The following is a 20,787-nucleotide window of genomic DNA, read 5'->3' as shown; positions in this document are numbered from 1 at the left end:
CACCTTACGCATGATAAACTGTCGAATATATTATAAAAATAAATTAAAACAAGGGAAATAAACCAATTTTCCTGTATTTTTCTAGTTTTTACCTATTATTCGCCATTTTCCCAATTTAAAAAAATTATTTCCTACTTGTTGGATCCTCTAAAATATAGAAAAACGCATTGAAATAATAAAAGTAGTGCGAAATAAGCGGAAGAAAAAAAAGACATTTTTTTTTAAAGTTGCCGAGACTGGGATTCGAACCTACGCCCCCTCCCCCCAGCCGTCAGTTACTAGTCCGGTGTCTTGACCACCATACCACTAGACCACGAGAGGCCTGCCACTATTTCGTTTCAAAAGTCCTCTCACAGTTAGTTATGCAATAGACCTTTGAGAGCCCCCGGATCCCCCTAATTCACCTATAAAAATTTCCTTAAATAAACATGTTTGGACCATTGACCCCTACTTAGGGTCCGAGGAACAAAATTATAACTTAATATTAACAGGAGTTAGACGGCTTTGAAATTCTAACACCACCCTGCCATTTTATTTTATTTCTTAATTATTATTCCAATATGCGTTCTTTAACAAAGAAAGATGCACGTTTCCCCTCATAGAACACCTTACGCATGATAAACTGTCGAATATATTGTAAAAATAAATTAAAACAATGGAAATAAACCAATTTTCCTGGATTTTTCCAGTTTTTACTAATTATTCGCCATTTTCCCTATTTAAAAAAATTGATTCCTACATGTAGCACCCTCTAAAATATAGAAAAACGCATTGAAAAAATAATATAATGCAAAATAACAGGAAGAAAAAAAGAAATTTTTTTGAAAAGTTGCTGAAAGTGGGATTCGAACCTGCGCCCCCTCGCCCCAGTGGTCAGTTACTTGTACGGTGTCTTGACCACCATACCACTCGAACACGAGAAGCCTGCCACAATTTCGCTTCAAATGTCCTCTCACAGTCAGCTATGCAATAGACCTTTGAGGGCTCCCTGATCCCCCTAATTCACCTATAAAAAATTCCTTAAATAGACGTGTTTGGACCGTAGTCCCCTACTTAGGGTCCGAGTTTCAAAATTATAACTTAATAAAGGGAGTTAGACGACTTTGAAATTCTAACACCACCCTGTTATTTTATTTTATTTTTTTATTATTATTCCAATATGCGTTCTTTAACAAAGAAAGATGCACGTTTCCACTCATAGAACACCTTACGCATGATAAACTGTCGAATATATTATAAAAATAAATTAAAACAAGGGAAATAAACCAATTTTCCTGTATTTTTCTAGTTTTTACCTATTATTCGCCATTTTCCCAATTTAAAAAAATTATTTCCTACTTGTTGGATCCTCTAAAATATAGAAAAACGCATTGAAATAATAAAAGTAGTGCGAAATAAGCGGAAGAAAAAAAAGACATTTTTTTTTAAAGTTGCCGAGACTGGGATTCGAACCTACGCCCCCTCCCCCCAGCCGTCAGTTACTAGTCCGGTGTCTTGACCACCATACCACTAGACCACGAGAGGCCTGCCACTATTTCGTTTCAAAAGTCCTCTCACAGTTAGTTATGCAATAGACCTTTGAGAGCCCCCGGATCCCCCTAATTCACCTATAAAAATTTCCTTAAATAAACATGTTTGGACCATTGACCCCTACTTAGGGTCCGAGGAACAAAATTATAACTTAATATTAAAGGGAATTAGACGGCTTCGAAATTCGAACCCCTACCCGCCATTTTATTTTATTCAGTAATTTTTTATTATTATTCCATTATGCGTTCTTTAACAAAGAAAGATGCACGTTTCTACTCATAGAACACCTTACTCATGATAAACTTTCGAATATATTGCAAAAATAAATTAAAACAATGGAAATAAACCAATTTTCCTGGATTTTTCCAGTTTTTATCCATTATTCGCCATTTTTCCAATTTAAAAAAATTATTTCTTACATGTAGGACGTTATAAAATATAGAAAAACGCATTGAAAAAATAATATAATGCATAATAAGCGTAAAAAAAGAATTTTTTTTGAAAAGTTACTGAAGCTGGTATTCGAACCTACGCCCCCTCCCCCCAGCCGTCAGTTACTAGTCCGGTGTCTTGACCACCGTACCACTAGACCACGAGAAGCCTGCCACTATTTCGCTTCAAAAGTCCTCTCACAGTCAGCTATGCAATAGACCTTTGAGGGCCCCCTGATCCCCCTAATTCACCTATAAAAATTTCCTTAAATAGACGTGTTTGTACCGTTGTCCCCTACTTAGGGTCCGAGTTTCAAAATTATAACTTAATATTAAAGGGAGTTAGACGGCTTTGAAATTCTAACACCACCCTGCCATTTTTTTTTTTTTTTTTTTTTTTTATTATTATTATTCCAATATGCGTTCTTTAACAAAGAAAGATGCGCGTTTCCACTCATAGAACACCTTACGCATGATAAACTGTCGAATATATTGTAAAAATAAATTAAAACAATGGAAATAAACCAATTTTCCTGGATTTTTCCTGTTTTTACCTTATATTCGCCATTTTCCCTATTTAAAAAATTGATTCCTCCATGTAGCACCCTCTAATATATAGAAAAACGCATTGAAAAAATAATATAATGCAAAATAAGGGGAAGAAAAAAAGAAATTTTTTTGAAAAGTTGCTGAAGTTGGGATTCGTACCTGTGCCCCCTCGCCCCTGCCGTCAGTTACTAGTCCGGTGTCTTGACCACCATACCACTCGGACACGAGAAGCCTGCCACAATTTCGCTTCAAAAGTCCTCTCACAGTCAGCTATGCAATAGACTTTTGAGAGCCCCCTGATCCCCCTAATTCACCTATAAAAATTTCCTTAAATAGACGTGTTTGGACCGTAGTCTCCTACTTAGGGTCCGAGTTTCTAAATTATAACATAATATTAAAGGAAGTTAGACGGCTTTGAAATTCTAACACCAACCTGCCATTTTTTTAAAATTATTATTCCAATATGCGTTCTTTAACAAAGAAAGATGCACGTTGTGACAAACTGTGATGGCAAGTCTGAAAATTTTTTGATACATATTTTCGTTGCCTTTTTTAGTACTTCTCTATATCCAAGTGGTCCCACTGTTGACTGATCGTTAAGACAATGTTCCCAGCAGAACACCGAAGTCAAGCATCACTGGCTGCGGTCATTGTGCGGGAATTTGACCATTTGGATTAGTCTGCGTAGGGACCGAGGATTTGCGTTATTGGTCCTCGTTAAAGTGATCTACAGTAAATTGCTCGACTTCGCGTGCATCGAGCTACCGAAGCAGGGGTGCCATCCCCTCTGCAGAGGATCAAAATTGTGATAGTATGTTTTCGGATTTTCCTCAGGGATGTTTCCCATTTCGTTGTCAAAAGCCCATGTTGCAGCTTTAGTGCGACGTAAATGAACTACAACTATGCTCAAGTGCTTGTTTTAGTTTTTCCCGCTAAAACATTTCATATTTCAGGTTATACTTCAAATCTCTGTCTCCCATTCGCGAATTTTTCTTAAACAGTGAGAATGTCCCTTGAGGTTAAGCAACGGGTGAGCTAGTTGCTTTAGGGTAGGCTGATCATATGATGTAAGATTAAAGAACTCATATAACAGAAATAGCAGGTCAGAAACGTCGTAATCAAAATAAACAGAATACAAATTTGGCAGAAAATTTAATTTTTTTTTTTTTTTTTTCAATGAGCTTCGATAAATGAGATTAAAATTTTCTATTTTTAATAGACTGTGAAGAATGGACCTCATTTAAGAAATCCTTCGTCTCTTGGGAATTCCTTTAAAGAACATTAAGCAGTATGCTCTTGATGAAGCTATATGCTTGGTTACTCGTTGGTTAGTTTTATTTCCACCCACTAAATGCTTAAATTAGTCATGGAACTAATTTAATCTTTTAGTGGTATACCGTGCTTATTGTATTTTCTACTACAAATCGTATTTTGATATCGTAAATAGAATAGTAATTTTTATATTGAAAAACTGTGAAGTATGAATAGTACTCAAACCAACTCTTAAATTCGATATTATATAGGTTTTATAATTTTGTATGAAACTTTAATAATACCAGGGGTCTGTCTAGGTTTTTCTGTAAGGTACCTATTTTCTGAAAATTTAGACATAATTTGTGAAAAATTATATTAAAAAATCAATACAAAAACGTAGATTTATAAACTAAAAATATAGATTAATCGTTTCTTAAGGGATAAAAAAATAAAATTTTAAGAAAAAGCATTTTGTGAAACTACCGTTTTACCTAAAATTGAATTTGCGAAGGTACCGCTAAACGGTAGTAAATTCGCCCTGGACAGACCCCTGAATACATAGTTATTTAAAAAAAGAAATATAAAAAAATTACATTTTCTGTTATTATATTAAATTGTAAATTATTTAAATTCAAATATAATTATGTAGGAACGAATTGCTAAACAATTCTATTTGGCCATTTTTAGTATCACCCATTTCATTTACTTTGTTTCGATTTTATTCTTTTCTATTTTCAATGACCTGGAAAAAATAAATTTTTTCCAGTAAATATTCCTAACTAATATAAAACCAAGATTTCTTGACAATCGAGAATACAAAATTGTTTACTATATTTTCCCTTTTTATCAAGAAAGACCCTCTTTTTTCTTGCCCTTTGGTTTATTGAGCCCACATTGTATGCTGAAAGTTTTTTGCTTTGGTAAATTCTTTTACCCTTTATAGTTGAAACCATTAGTTTTGTCACATCTTGTATACTACTAACAGCTATGTAATTGATTAAATTGTTCTCAATCAAAAATTCTTGCAAATAAAAGTTTATTCAGCTAACTTTATTTTGGTTGTAAGAGACAAATTTTCAATTTTTTAAGTTTTGTTTGCAGAGTTAAATAATTGAAGTTTTTTATTTTTGTGAAATATGACTAATTTATATTTATTTATATAATATGCCAATAATACTTACTTCTTAGATGATGCTACTAAAATTAAACATTGTTTATTTTTTTTAAAAATTTCTATAAAAAAATGTGTGTTAGGGAGATATGTCTCACACTTTTATGGGGTCGGCAGATTTGACCCTGAGACTTAAATGGTCTCAACAGAGAATTAAACTACCACTAATCATTTTATATGTTTAACTGCAATAGCATAGCAATTTTTGGGCATTTAATTACTTAATTTCTAAAAAATTTTTGGCAAATCCACCATATACATTCAAAATAAATTTCAATAATTTTACTTACCTAAAATATGTAAAAGACATATATAACCAGATGTAACTTTGCGAACACGTTTTTTAAGCAACTCTCATAAGTGAAAACATCAGATTGTGTAAACAAGATATTTCTGAGAGTTTAAATAGCTTTCTTTACCTTATACTTTTCTCAAAAAAGAAAAGAAAGGAAAAAGCTAAAAATCTTTTATGAAAATTGTACCATTACTGATGATCATAAAAATTAAAAGCAAAGGATTTTAAGGTGTAGCACAATAAAATCCTTAATATAATATTCCAAGTTTCAGAAAAAAAGGCTTACAGATATAATAATTTAAAATTTTTGACATGTATTTTCCAAACAGTCATTGTTTAAGAAGTATGCTCATGAAATTAAAATGTTGTGAGAAAGAAAACAAATTTTTAAAATCCAGCTATGTTTATTAGAACTCCTTAGACTGCTCCAAAACTATTGTTGTTCAGTTCTGAGATTTTTCTATTTATATCATGATAACATCATATGCAGGTTGGAGTTTTTTTATTTTGAAATATAAAAAGTTAATTTTAGAAGTAAATCATCTTTATAGGTAAAACAACAAAAGCAATTAAATTACTAAAATCAACTCTTAAATATAAAACATTTCTAACATTTTGTATAGTTTTTATGTTTTGTAAATATATTTGATTTTAACAAATCTATCTCATTGTCAAAGGAAAAGAAAAAGACCCTAAATACTTTTTATATTTTCTTTTTAATATAGTATGCAAAGGAAGACAATATTTGTTCAATATATGTCAACAAATTGTTCACACGCAAATATTTATTTCACAATTTTTAATAAATTTATTTATAACTTTTAAATTAAATGTTTATTTTACTTTATCTATTTACCTATATTTTTCTTACTTCAAATAAAATTTTTTATGTGTTTAAATTAGTATATTTTTATAAAAAATACTAAGAAATTTTTTTAAAAGTCAAACAGTATTTTTCATAAAACTTTATTTTAGCTTTTTAGTACTTATTAGTTATTTCTTAATGTGATCTATAATGTCATTTCATTTTTAATATATAACTGAGTTTGTTTCAGTTTTTTTCCCTTTTAATATTATGAAATAATAAAAAAGATATTGTAGCTTTCTTTTATTATACATATTTGACGCAATTTTTCACAACTTTAATTTTCTCGTATGTAAGGGGAAACCTTTCTTTTCTAATCAATTAGATATACTATTTTTCTTAAGTTTTTCTTAAATTTATTTTTCTATTTCGATCCTTATGAAACATACACTTAATTGTAAAACTTATACTTGGCATTTTAATTTTATTTATTTAATTTTAGTTTTTCTTTTTTTGATATTCATAATGCATATCATTATTATTAAAAAGATTTTATTTTTCATATATTATGCACACACAAAGCCACCAGAACATCATAATGGCCCCCACTCTCTTTCTTTTTGTTAACCAGCACAAAACTTGTGTGAATGACCAAGAAAACCTTTCAGTGGCCTCAAACTAAATAGCACATTTAAATTCAGTGCCACATAATGTAATAAAATTTTGATTGATATTAAGATTTTAATCTACAGGCGGTGCCATCTCCTTATTTGTGTGCGAAAAATCAATCATTAAATCTGAAGTTATTCAGTTTTTTATTTATTTTTTGTAAACGTTTTTCTTATATTCAGTTACCTAAAAAACTGCATGATATTTTCTCAGACTACTAGCTTTCAGGATTTGGGTATTAAGTCTTTTTTTTTTTCTTATCTAAGTGCATTAATATGTGGATCCATGCACACATTTTATACAACTCCCAACACTGTTTCTTCTAGATTAAATCTGATATCTCAAAACCTCTATATCTCAAATCTAGACGAAATCTTATGTTCCAATTTAAACTTTGTTTTATGGTATTTGTGGCAATGATACTTTTTTATGCTAATATGCTTGATTTGATACTATATCAATATTCTCAAACCAATTAATATTGCACCTTAGTATGTGAAAATCTGTTCACCAGATTAACAATTATTCACAGTGTTCTTTTCGTGCATTCTCCATAGTCTTTATGCTAGTATATTCCTTTACTAAATTGTTATTAAATTGTTAGTATGAATTTTTTACAGGCTTATTCTGAAGCTTTGTGTGATTTTTGGAAACATTTGTTTAAGCTAAATGAAAGAAGAAAAGAAAACAACATAATTGTTCATTCTAATCCAGTTAACAAAGGTATTAATTCTTTTATTATTTTAAATATTATAAAGGGAGAGTAGGGGGAAATTAGGTAACTTGATTGTGTCAAAATTAATTCTATTTTTCAGTGGGCGAACTCTGAATTACACTTCACTAGTCAAAAAGATGCACCTATCATATTGTTGGGGATTAATTCAATGCATCTGTGTAGATAAGCTTGTTTTTCCGTATCAACTTTAATGTTCTTTTGTTTTTAAATCTAACCTTATTACAATTATAAAATTATTTTTAGTTCAGCTTAATATATGTTTACCAATGATTCATAACAAACAATAAGGTTCATTAGTATCACTGTTCAGTATAACCTCTACTCTTGGGGTTAGACAGGATAACACCCAATCTTTCTCCTTGATGTGTGTCTACGCTGAGCCCACTAAAGCTACCAAACACTGAAGGAAGAAAATAACTGCATTTAAGATTGAACAAAAGTTTCATGGAACAAAGTTTATTGCTTCTTCCAAGTACAAAAACCTTATTTTCATATTTTGTGTAGTTTTTGAAGACAGCAGAATTGTAGTATATACTTTGATATAAAAAATTCTCTGCAGTTTTCTTTTAAAAAAATGCTATAGTTTTCGTAATGAATTTTGGTCAGGCCCCCAGATGTTTTGTCCCCCTCCCTTGAGTACAGTCTTGACTGACTGCATTACATGTAAATTGCTTGCATAATTTTCCTAAATTTCCTTATAAAATGGAAATGTCTGCTACTTTTTTCTTGAAATTCAAGTATTTCTAAATTTCCCATAGAGTTAGCATTTATTCCTGGTCTTACCCCACTAATGGGGTAAGGCTGGGTGATTCGACTTTTTCTAGAAAAAAATCATTTATAACAAAAGTTGTACATGTGTGACTTTTCATGACTGTTGTCTTGTATAAAACTAAACAATGGATATCTGAAAGTTTCTATGTTGAGCAGATCAGCTCCAACACCCTTTAAATCTTAGCTAAACGATCTTTACCCACTTTTCCCAATATCTGAAAATGAAAGACTATGATATTGAACTAAATTTAAGTATTATTTTTTTAATTATCCTTTTTTTAATAAACTTTTATAATTTAATAATATCTCACTGCCATGTATATTTTTTTTCATAAAATTATAATTCTCTATTTAGGTTGTATTTTGTGGATAAATTTACAAATTAAGTCATTGAAATGTAACATCACAAGATCACTTATGTATGATCTTTTGTGATGACTACTTGTTCTCATTCTATAATCTATGAAACAAAAATGGCAAACCTACAGTACTCGTGCCACTAGGTGTTCAGATGTTATAGTGGCACACATACTATAAATGACTTTATTTGCTTACATTTACTGCAAAGCGTTTTAAAAAAATCTCTAAGACTGACAACAGCAAAGGTAGATTCAGAAACGAGCACCATTGTGTGCAGAAGTTAACATGCAGTTATTTTATGATCTTTTGTCTATTTTAACTAGAATTCTTAATATTTATATCTGAATGTGCTTTAAAAAATCACAAGTTCTCTGAGTTATTACAGGAAATAGAATCTCAATAGGACAACATTTTTATGTTGTGTACAAATTCTTCTCAAATTTGAGGAACTTTTAGATGAAATTTGATTTTTTATACCAAAAAAAGAATTTAATTAATTTATGGGTTCAATTTCACTGCGTGATTTCATGTTTTTTTTTACATATGCAGCACTATCATTAGGAATTGCAAAGAAAAGTTTAAACTGAAAATATATTGCTTGAGATCCCTGAAGTGCAAACTTGATATATATTCCTTAAAGGAATAGCGAGTTTCGCTGATTTATCTTCTAAAGGCAGAAAAATATTTTTAAGAGCTGTTTGTATGTTACAAAATTCAGATGAAATATTATCAACGCTATCTTCTCTATTTTGTAAATTTTAGAAAACATGAAAGTTTTGTTTTAAGATCTCCCTTTGCTGAAATGAATGATCATAAAATGTAACTTTTTTTAGTGGTTTGATATTTCGGAAAGGAAACTGACAGAATGATCTTGGTAAAGCATTAGAAGAACTTAAGAATACAGATTTGAAGAATTGAACACAAAAAATCGGGTAATTTAATCCTTAGGAAATTGAATATTTTAATACTTGTTTTTAATGTGATATTATATATTTATTTATAATGTAATATAAACACAATTTGAAAAGTAATAGGTGCATTAAGAAGGCATCTTAAATTGAACAAAATTTTTTTAGAAACTGAAAGAAAATAATGGCAGATTAAAATAATATTTTCTGTTGTATTGATGCATTTAATTTTCCATGCTATAAAAAATTAAAAACTTTTAACATTAACTATTTTTTTCACTTACAACGGTGTTCTTCAGTGCAATTTAAAAATCTTAATATTAAATTGAAATATTTTCAAAAACATTTATTCAACTTATATCTGATACAAGTTAATCCTAAAACAGAAAATTCAGTAATAAAACATAATTTGATAGTTTAAAATCACAGTAAGGGTTTAAATATGAGTTTCAGAATGAAATACAATTTGTGGTATACTGGACACTTAAAAATAACAAACCAAAATCATAGTTTCATTGGTAAGAAAAAGGTTCATCATCCATGTTTATGGCTTAATTATGAAATATGTTTATCATGAACCACTTTTGAAATGACCTTAACTCTATTGTTGAGATTTAAAAGCATTTAAGTTTTAGCAAAAACTTTTAACCATTCATTTTATAAATTTATAATTTTTCATGAAAATTCCTTATTTGAAATTTTAATTATAGGATTTAAAATAAATAGTTCTATAATTGCAGAAACTCTTTATTATTATTTAATAACAAATATATAGTATATTGCACATTTACAACATCATGAGTATGCTAAACATATTCTGTGGAATTCAATTTGCTTGAAAACTATGGAAACAGCTCTTATTCTTTGTGAGGTAAAACTCACATTTAAAATTCCTAATTGAGACCCGAGGGTCATAGATAGGACACTAGATGAACATTTTCAAATTCAAGAGGATTGATTCAAACAGGATATATAATGAACAGATTGTTATAAATTTACAACTGCATAAAATGAAGGGTTGAAAACTTTAAAATGCTTTCAAATATAATTAAAATAAGCTATGTTAGGCCAGAAACTGTAATTGCCTTATAACTAATAGATAATAAGTCAAGTTTCTACTGATAGGGACAGCTTTTTGTTCTATCTTACATCAAATATGATGCAATTTATTGTTAACTAACTGTTGATCAGTCAAGATCAGGACATACTTCCTTTTATATTATTGAAAGTCGAATTTCTTAAAATTTTTGAATTATCATTGATAAAAGTAATGTTAATCTAGAGGGTCAGATTCAATAGCCATTTCAGCATTCTTGCTCTTAATTCAGACGATGAAAAAATTATTTGAAGATATTTTGAAATTGTAGGTTTGATGACAAGTTGACAAGAAGAACTGTTAGAAACTATTATAAATATATATTCAGTGATGATGAGTATGAAAACATCTGGTAAAAACAAAAAGCCCTTTCTTATGTCCAAGTGTGTAGTATATTGATATTTCCATGAAACTATTTATTTTTAGAGAATAATTAAAAGTCAACCACTAAAAGGTTTTCTTAAGGGAACTTAAGATAGAAACTTGGGTTTGCATGTTTCAAAAGGATAAATAGAAATTATTGTATTTCTCTTGAAGGTGACGTTGATGAGAACAAGTAAATGAGACATAAATACCATAAGCAGAATTTTATTTAACAGCTGCAACTACTTGGAATCTCCCTGTATATTAACCACAAGTAAAGAAAGTATAGTTATGAAAGAAGTTTTTTTTATAAGAAGAAATCCAAAAATCCTATCTAAAAGTACATGAAAAATATCCATTTAGATTTTTTGTGTACATATAATTTTTTATGTAGTAGATAAGCACATTTTGTCAATCTTCTTTGTTTATGGTGCCTTGGGCTTCTTTAAGCCACGCACTTGGCAATCTCTGATAATAAATCCAAAACTTTCTTAATAAATTGTTTAAAAATTATTCTTACACTTAAAATATTTTCTTGCATACAAATTACTAATCTTTTAAAATTGTAATTTTGTTCCCAAACTGTTGAGCTGTAATGTATCTTAATTTTAAGTGAACTGATTGTTAATATTTTCGTGTTTTATCTACAAAGTGCTTACAAAATTAAATTTTTAAACTCTATTAATTTACTATTTGTATTGTTAATTTACTAATGTGTCTGGAATATATTTATGCATTGAAATTAAATTGAGTGTATACCTGATAGCTCTTACTTTCATGAAACTAATATAGTCATATTTGCTTTTTGTAGTAATGATTTTGATGACTTTTTTCATATCATCACAATCTTGTTATTTCAAAGGTCCAATGTATCACAGATTTTAGATCATAACTGTTATTATAGTTTATTTCAACTGTGTGATGCAATTTATTTTTATGATACATCATACATTCGTAACTGCAGTTGTATAAATGTATAAGAAGAGTGCAAAAAAGTAAAACAAAATAAATTTGTAGCAACTTTTTGCAACAAACTTTTTTTAGCTAATTTTTTTCAAGCCTTTTGTGTAGTGCTAATTATGCTCCTCTGTTATGTGTACAAATCAACTGTTCTTTAAATGATATTTCAGTCCTCACATACTTGGTGGATCAACTATGTGACTGTTTCCTCTCTATTTTTTACATATAATGGACCAATTACTATGTATTCTCCATAATGCTATCTTACCTCGTACTATAAACTAATTTTTGTAATTTTTTTACTGATACTGAATGATTTTAAAATGATAAAAATGATAATAATAAGTTTTTTTTATTCCTTCTAATTAAAAGAAATCTTAATTTAGAAAAATATGTAAAACACTTCTAATACACTTTTCCACAATAAAAAAACATAAATGAGCCATGCAAGCACATTAATTCTTATTGCCATTCTTTCCTTCGCTTTGAAAGAATTAACAGGTTACTTCAAGCTATTTAGTCAAATGTAGTCTGTGCGTTGTATCCTTTTGCTAAGTTGCAAACTCACAAATAGATTTTCTATCTACAGAAGAAAAACTCAAAAGTATATTTTAAGTGTTTTATTTTGCTAATTTTGTGCTGTGTTTATTTTTATTTTGTGAATTTTTAATTATTTTAAAATTTGTTTGCTGATTTTAGAAAAAAACATTTCACATTATTGAAATGGTGTAATTATTAGTTGTTGTACATTATTAAATAGAGGTTATATATTATTCATTTCTAAGAATATGTAGGAATAAACATTCATTATGTAACAAATGAAAATGCTGTCAGAAACTTAAAGACTCATATCAATAAGAATATCTATGCCTTATCAGTTCAAAGAAATGAGAAATATTGGTTATTTGTACTTTTCCTAACTTTGTCATTTGAGTAGATTGTTCTGGTAACTGAATCTTCGTTTCAAATTATTTTAAATACAAAATGAAAATTTAAAACTCCTATTTTTATGTCTTTTTTTCTAGTGTATATCATTGAGCAATATTTTAAAGAAGGTATCAGATTTGTCAAAATATATATTTATTATAAAGCTACTAAAAATATTCATGATTATCACTGACAAACATTGATAAGTGGTTTGAGTCACTGATAATTAAAGTTCTAGCTTTAAAGAGCACAATTAATTGCAGTGATATTTAATTCCATTTTCATGGTAGATATGAGAACTGAATAAAGTAAAATATAAGACATAAAAAATAGTGTAGAACTAAATTATGTAACATTTTCTGTAGTTTAAAAAATGCTTTTCTTTTATCTTTACTTCAACGTTACCTTTTCACAAATTAAAACTGCTATAAAATTAAGTTAATCTGAGGTCAATATGTGCAATTTTAATCTGGTTATGTTATATTTTGCCAGTCTATTTATTTTCTGAATTGAGTCTATAAAATTTTTTAGACAGTTTAGAAGATCCTTGCATTTGCTAAAGGTGCGGGTTTTTTTCTCTCCATCTTTTCTGATTTTATCTCATTAGCCTTCTTCCCTCAAAATATATTTACTCATTTTCATTTTCTAAGAGAAAATGATAAAGCATGCGCTTATTAATTAGATATGCTGAAAAATCTGAAAATTTCGTTGTTTCAATTTGTACCAAGCATTTTATTTATTTATTTATTTTTACCTAATTCAGTCAATGCAACTTTTAAATGTTTAATTGAAAAAGTATTTATAGACATTTTAGAACCTGGAGTAGTGTTTAAAATTGAATTGTTTTTGTTGGAAGTTTACACTAAGTGTCATAAATCATAAGTAAAGAAGAATAATTTTTTTTTAAAAAAAATGCATACTTGCTGGCAGTAATATGATGAAAAAATAATTTTGTTTCAATGAAACAAAACTGATAGGTAGTGGTTACAATTTCAATGTCAATGGTTCAAAAGAACCCTTTAGCAAATGTTTGATATATTTCTTTATTGCAGATAGCTGTACAGTTAGCTGTCAGATAGTTGAAACATTCAAATTATATGGGTACATAATTTTAATAATCTACATTTATTTATGAATTCTGAAAATCAAGATTTTTTTTAACTGTAATAATTTTTATATACAAAATCAAAGCAACCAACTTTAACTAGTAAAATATTAATTTGTAGTCACTTCATTCATTAACCAATGATTCAGCTGTAAAATTTCTTAATGTGACTAATTGAAAAATTACTTTCTGAACAACCCAATACTTGAACTTTTCTCACCTTACCTGTTTTTAAACCTTGCTTCAATTAATCAAATGATTGCCCGAAGCAATCAAATTATTACTTTAATCTAAACTAAAAGTCTGTAGTTTCATAAAATTTAAATCAGGCTATAGACCTTTTAAATGATCAATAGATCTTCATTGAACTAAAGGAAGAAATACATTCTTGCCATTAGCAACCTTAAAAACACCAATAATTGATTGGTGGACAATTCATCTATTTTTGCCTCATAGCTTAGACATTTCTATAACATACAGCATTTTCAGGTTTTTAGTTACAAATCATTTATCACTCAAAAGTTATTTCAATAATTTATTTTCCAATAATTTATTTCATTGAGAGTAAACATAAAATGTAAACTACTTTTCTTGTAGCCGTTATTTTAAAAATTTAAACAATGGTTCATCAAACTTTGAGTTTTTGTTTGATATCTCAACTTTATTAAATAAATGAAGAAAAAAATGAATAAAACTGGGTGACAAATTTTATTTATGTGTAACCATAATTTAAGTTAAATATTTTAAATTTTAATTGAAGGAACTTTTGTCATTTGTTTTTTAAACGCAAATTGCTAGCTTATTTTTATTTGCTCGCTCCCAATGAAATATTATCCATGTTGCTAGATGAAAATGAGAGGGAATGTTGTTTATAGGTCATAGATTGATTGAATGTAGAGTTTAATGGCACAAAATCCAAATGTGGACATGCTGCGCCAAACAATATGTTTATACATGTCAAAATTGAAGTGCATACTTATTTTCCTAAATATAATTAAAAATTGATAAAATCATATACAAACAATCAACGGTAGTATTGGAATAAAATCACGTCAAAGTTAAAACACAGTAAAATAGTATAAAGGTAAGAATATCCTTCTAAAAATGAATAAATTCATGAACAGAATAAACTTATATACAATTTAAAATGCCCATAGCACGTAAAAATGCAAAAATGTTCGGATGATGAGAGTCACCTAACAAATCTCCCATAGATAAAATAGAACTGCCAAAAAAGGCAAGACGATGTCTGTTAAAATACGGGCATGTGATTAAAATATGGTGAATCGAAAGTAAAACATCACAAGTGTTGCATTGAGGAGGTGGTTCACCAAACAACAAATGTAGATGGGTCAGTCTGGTGTGTCCGATTCGCAGACGGGTAAGCTTAACATCTGCACTACGTAGTCGCAGCACAGGGAAGGGTTCCAAATTTGACTTATGAGCGTGCAACTTATTATTCACTTGGTTATCCCACTGCTGCTGCCATAAAGATTTTATATACTTTTTAATATGTATTTTTACATCTGAGAATGGTATAGATAAATTTAAAGTAGTAGTAGCAGATCGCGCTGCTGTATCGGCTAAATCATTGCCAGGGATTCCAACGTGACTTGGAACCCAGCAAAATAAAATATCGAAACCATTTTTATGAAGATTAAATAGCAAATGCTGTATAAAACACAAAATGGGATGAGTTTCATTGTCAAAATGGTTGAGTTGGCGCAACACGCTCATACTATCTGAGTAAACGCAGTATTTTCGATTCAAACTAGCTGAAATAAGCCTTAATGCCAACAGAATTGCAACTGCCTCAGCGGTGAATACGGAACACATAGTTGGTATTTTATAACTGTAGGTGTCGTCAGCAATAACAATACCACAGCCTACATAGCCAGGACATTTTGAGCCATCTGTGAAAACCGGAACATGTTGACAATATTGATGACGATGAGCTTTGTATAGTTGCTGAAAAATGATAGGCGCAACATGAGATTTACTATGTACATCGAATGGAGAATGAAAATGATATTGTGAAACGTTCCAAGGTGGAATAAGCGAGTGATCGACACATTGTGTTGTTGAGTCACAGATATTGAATGATTGGTTGAGCGAGCACATGCGAGCATTAAAAGGGCGAACATGTGAGGGTCGAGCATCATAAATCCGCTCTAAACTTACTGGAAGTGTTTCACGTTTAAGAGGGTGTGATGTGGATGAGACTACGTGAAAATAATATGTTAGACTGAGCTGCATGCGTCTCAAATCTAGAGGCAATTGGTGACACACAGCATACAGGCTTTCAACTGGAGAAGTACGAAATGCGCCGCTACATATACGCAAGGCAGTATGATGCACTGTATCCAACCTTTTAAGGTGAGAAGCTGAGGCACTGCCATATACTGCACAAGCATAATCAATACGCGATAGAATAAGTGCTTGATATATCCGTAGTAAGGCAATACGATCTGCACCCCAATGCGTATTTGAAATGACGCGTAACATGTTCATAGTTTTCTCACAGCGTTTTCGCAACTGTCTAATATGAGGGCCAAATGTCAACTTCTTGTCGAAAATCACTCCCAAAAATTTAGCTTCTTCAACTACGGGTATAGCAATGTTATTAATATGTATGAAGGGATCATTATGCAGCCTGCGCAACCGACAAAAATGCATGCATGAACTTTTGGAGGGGGAAATTGTATGCCCGTTCTCATCACACCATTTGATGGTTTTATTCACAGCAAGTTGAAGTTGACGTTCAATCACTCGCATGTCAGATCCTGAGCATGAGACGTTTAGATCGTCAACGTATAGTGAACCAAAAACTGTAGGTGGTAAAATATGTAAGATGAGAGATACATGAACGATGAAAAGTATGACACTCAGAACGCTACCCTGTGGAACACCTTCAGATTGAATGTAGACATCAGAGAGTGTATTACCCAGTCTGACTCGAAAATACCTCTGTCTCAGAAAGTTTTCAATAAATGCAGGGAGATGACCTCGAAGACCCATGTTAAACAAAGCCTTTAGAATGCCGTAACGCCATGTTCGATCGTACGCCTTCTCAATATCAAAGAAGATAGAGATAAAATGGCTACGTCGAACAAAAGCATTACGAATACGCGATTCCAAAGCAGCAATGTTGTCTACAGTCGATCTGCCCTTGCGAAATCCACTTTGAAAGTCGGGGATTAGATGTTTCCTCTCTAGATAATAGACAAGTCGAGAATTTACCATGCGCTCGAGAGTTTTGCAGAAGCAACTCGTCAGCGCAATCGGGCGATAGTTCATCGGATTTGTCGCATCCTTACCTGGCTTCAAGATAGGTATGACAATTGCCTCACGCCAATTAGTTGGAAATATCTGTTCTAACCATATTCGATTGAAAAGATCGAGAATATTGCGCAAGGAGACAGTATTCATGTGGCGTAGCATGCAATACGTAATTCCATCGGGGCCAGGGCTTGTATTGGGAGATTTCGCAATTGCTCGTAGTAATTCTGTAAAAGTAAATGGTTGATTATACTGCAGTTGCTGTCGAGTCACAAAATTTAGTTTATTTTTTTCCGCAACGCGCTTATGGCTTTGAAACGCTCGGCTGTAACTGTCAGGACTGGAGACGGCAGCAAAAGCTTCACCTAGGATGTTACTCACATCTACAGGATCGGAGTAAATAGTACCGTGTCTTTCAAATACCGGAAGATGGAATTCACGGTACATACCATTCGCCTTTTTAACTCTCGACCAGACTTGTCTGGGAGACGTTGTAGATGTGATAGATGAAACGTAACGCTTCCAAGACTCCCTTTGACTTTGGCGCCTTGTCCTACGAAAGAAAGCTCTAGCTCGTTTAAAAGCCACAAAATTAGTGTTTGTTGGATAGCGACGGAAGATGTTCCACAATCTCTGCTTCTCTTTGCGAGCCGCAGAGCAATCGGCATTCCACCATGGTCGGCGGTGACGGGGAAGAGAGGTAGATGTTTTCGGTATGCTAACTTCGGCAGCATGCATTATGACCGAAGTTACGTTTTCAACTGCATCACTTATATTGCTAGAGTTAACCATATCTTCAGTGATATCAGCAAGCTGATTAAAGAGACTCCAATCAGCATGATGATATATGAAGACAGAGGGTCTAGGAGTGATATTACTAGTAGATGAATATGAAATGATGACAGGAAAGTGGTCGCTGTTATGAAGGTCATCATCAACTGAGAGTTGTGAGAATGGTAAAATTGCCGGTGAACATAAAGCTAAATCAATGCAATGGAAAGTCTGTGTGGGTGCATGAAAATATGTGTCCTCTCCTTGATTCAGTAAACATAAGTTATGATCAATAATGAGTCTTTCTATTTGACATCCGCGTGCATTGGAGTCGGAACTACCCCATAATTCGCTGTGACCATTAAAATCCCCTAATAGTAGAAAAGGTGTGGGCAGTTGATGAATCAATGAGTTTAAATCGATTTGAGTTATAGCGGCATGTGGAGGTAAGTAAACAGAGCAGATTGTAATGGAGATATTAACGTAAATTTGAACGGCAACAGCCTGTAATGGAGTCGACAATGAAATGAGAGATGATGGGAAACTTGTAGAGATTAATATTGCAACACCACCGCTAGGTCGATTAGTATCAACGCAATCCTTTCGATGGCAGACATAGTTGCGAAGTTTAAAATTGTCTGATGAAACCAAAAATGTTTCTTGAAGCGCAAGACATAAAGGTTGATATTTAGATACAATATCTCTGATATCAGAGATTTTATTTCTTGCACTGCGACAGTTCCAAGAAATAAGGGAAATTGTCATTATTTCTTTTTCTTGGATGTAGAAGTAGATGTGGATGGAGGTGCGTCATCCATCGGAAGTTCATCAAAAAGCGATTCATCTTCTGAAGGATGTAACGTTAAAATATCATCCGCCTTCTGTGCAATAGCAGAAGCAGATTGATTAGAGTACTGATTAAATTTAGGATTTTTCTTTTTCCGGGTGAGTCCCGGTTTTTCGCTAGGAGGGAGTTTTGACTTCGAGCGCTGCGTAAAGTCAGGCCGAGGCTTCACTGAGAAATCTGTCCGAGATGCTTTTGTAGGTGGAGGAGATGTTGAGACAGGTCTACGAGGTGCTGAAGGTCCAGTAAAATTAAATATGGGCTTTTTGCTGCTCTGTGTCAATGGAATCGGAATTTTTTGATTTTTGGGCTGTGAGGGAGGGGTTGGTAGATTATCTGTTTGAGTGCTCACTGAATTATATGAAATTTTAGTAGCCGCGGAATAGGATACACCCGGGCGAGGAGTACGGGCGGTGACTATCCGGCGAGCTTCACTGAACGTAACATTTTGCAACACTTTTACACTTTGTATTTCCTTCTCTTGGGACCATTTTGGGCAGTTCCTGGAGTATGCTGCATGCGCGCCATTGCAGTTACTGCAAAGGGCTGGCAGCTCACAGGAAGTGTCACTATGGTCAAAACCAGAGCAGTGGGCACAAATTGGCTTGCTACGACAAGATGTTTTAGAATGGCCAAACCTTTGGCACTGAAAGCACCTTAATGGGTTTGGCACATATGGTCGTATGGGGCAGTTATGCCAGGCAAGCTTAACCGAAGATGGTAGTTTCGGCGTGTCAAAAGTAAGAATCAGATGTTTCGTTGGGATAAGTTTACCATCCCTACGTATCTTAATTCTACGGACAGCAGTTACATGTTGTTCTTTTAATTCTTCAGCGATAGTTTCCTCTTCATCATCGAGGAATTCTGATTGTGATATTACACCTCGTGAAGTGTTGAGAGTTTTATGAGGGGAGACAGTTACTGTAAATGAGCAGATTTTCTCGCATGTGGATAATATAGCAGCTTGTTTTTCGGAGACCTCAACTAAAAGGTCACCCGAACGCAATTTTTTCACAGAAGCTACTTCTCCCAATACTGACAGAAGAGCCTTGTGGATTAAAAATGGCGAGACTTTCGCAAACGAAGTGTTTGGAACAGTTGGATTTGTCAAACTTATTATGAAATATCGAGCGTGTTCTAACGGTAAAGGGGTTGTTCCGCTGTTTTTGCTATGGTGTGCAGAACTAAACACCTTGCCTCTATTTTCAGCCATAGAAAATTTCAAAATACTTCCACTATCAGCGGCATCACCCACCACGGAGTCCTACATGGGGGATGCAAGTAACAAAAATGAGGAACTTGACACCGATGCTAACCAATAGCTATACGTCCGCGAGTCACCCCTGAAGCAGCCTCCACCCTTAACGAGGTGCCCAGTAAGTGACCCCGGACTTGACCCTAGCCAACTGATGACGGTCGTGACTAGCCGGTTGATGCATACAGGCCAATATGCACCTCCCGTTTACCTGAAGCACGGGCCGAAGCAGTGTATTGGGGTACCAGGATGCCCCTCAACTGCCAGGATCCCCTTTTCCAGGGACACGGGTCTCCACGCACGGCAAACACGCGGGTGGTCTCTTCCCATCTGAGTCCGATACAACAGGGTGGTTATCGAACACAGACAAAAGCCCTCACCAGTTAATGTGGCAACCACGACAAGGGGGAAGAGAAAGGAGAAAGTGGGAGAAAAGGGAGAGGAAACGGAAGGGAGGACAGAGCACTAGGGTATCCCGGGGCGTGACTCCCTGTGTTTACCTAAAGAAGGTAAACCCCCTCAGGGGTTATAGGTCATAGAATTTTGTTAAAAAACTATCTGTTAACTTTTGAAAAGAAGCATAATGTTTTTAAAGAAATAAAGATTTTGAAGTTATATAAATTTTATAAAGAAAAAGTAAAATTCTAAAAACAAATAATCCACTTTTTTCAATGATTTTTTTTACTTTAAAATATGTTTTATAAAATA

General features: G+C 32.2%; 1 long non-coding RNA gene across 6 annotated transcripts in view; it reads left to right on the top strand.

Moving 5' to 3' along the window:
* The first annotated feature begins 3,599 nt into the window (after window positions 1–3,599).
* LOC107441825 (uncharacterized) overlaps window positions 3,600–20,787 on the top strand; it is a 39,772-nt gene continuing 22,584 nt past the window's right edge. The window contains exons 1-3 of one of the 6 annotated variants that reach the window (XR_015433904.1): window positions 3,600–3,837; window positions 7,325–7,427; window positions 9,405–9,503. This is a non-coding gene — a long non-coding RNA (uncharacterized LOC107441825). The remainder of the gene's footprint in view (window positions 3,838–7,324; window positions 7,428–9,404; window positions 9,504–20,787) is intronic. The other 5 variants (XR_015433909.1, XR_015433907.1, XR_015433908.1 and 2 more) reach the window with 5 other exon arrangements.

Source organism: Parasteatoda tepidariorum, chromosome 5 (assembly GCF_982258835.1).
Source record: "Parasteatoda tepidariorum strain Cologne lab strain chromosome 5, Ptep-v5.0, whole genome shotgun sequence".
In the NCBI taxonomy this organism is placed as follows: Eukaryota; Metazoa; Arthropoda; class Arachnida; order Araneae; family Theridiidae; genus Parasteatoda; species Parasteatoda tepidariorum.
Note: the sequence above shows the minus strand (reverse complement) of the source record. Positions and strands in the feature narration are given on the sequence as shown.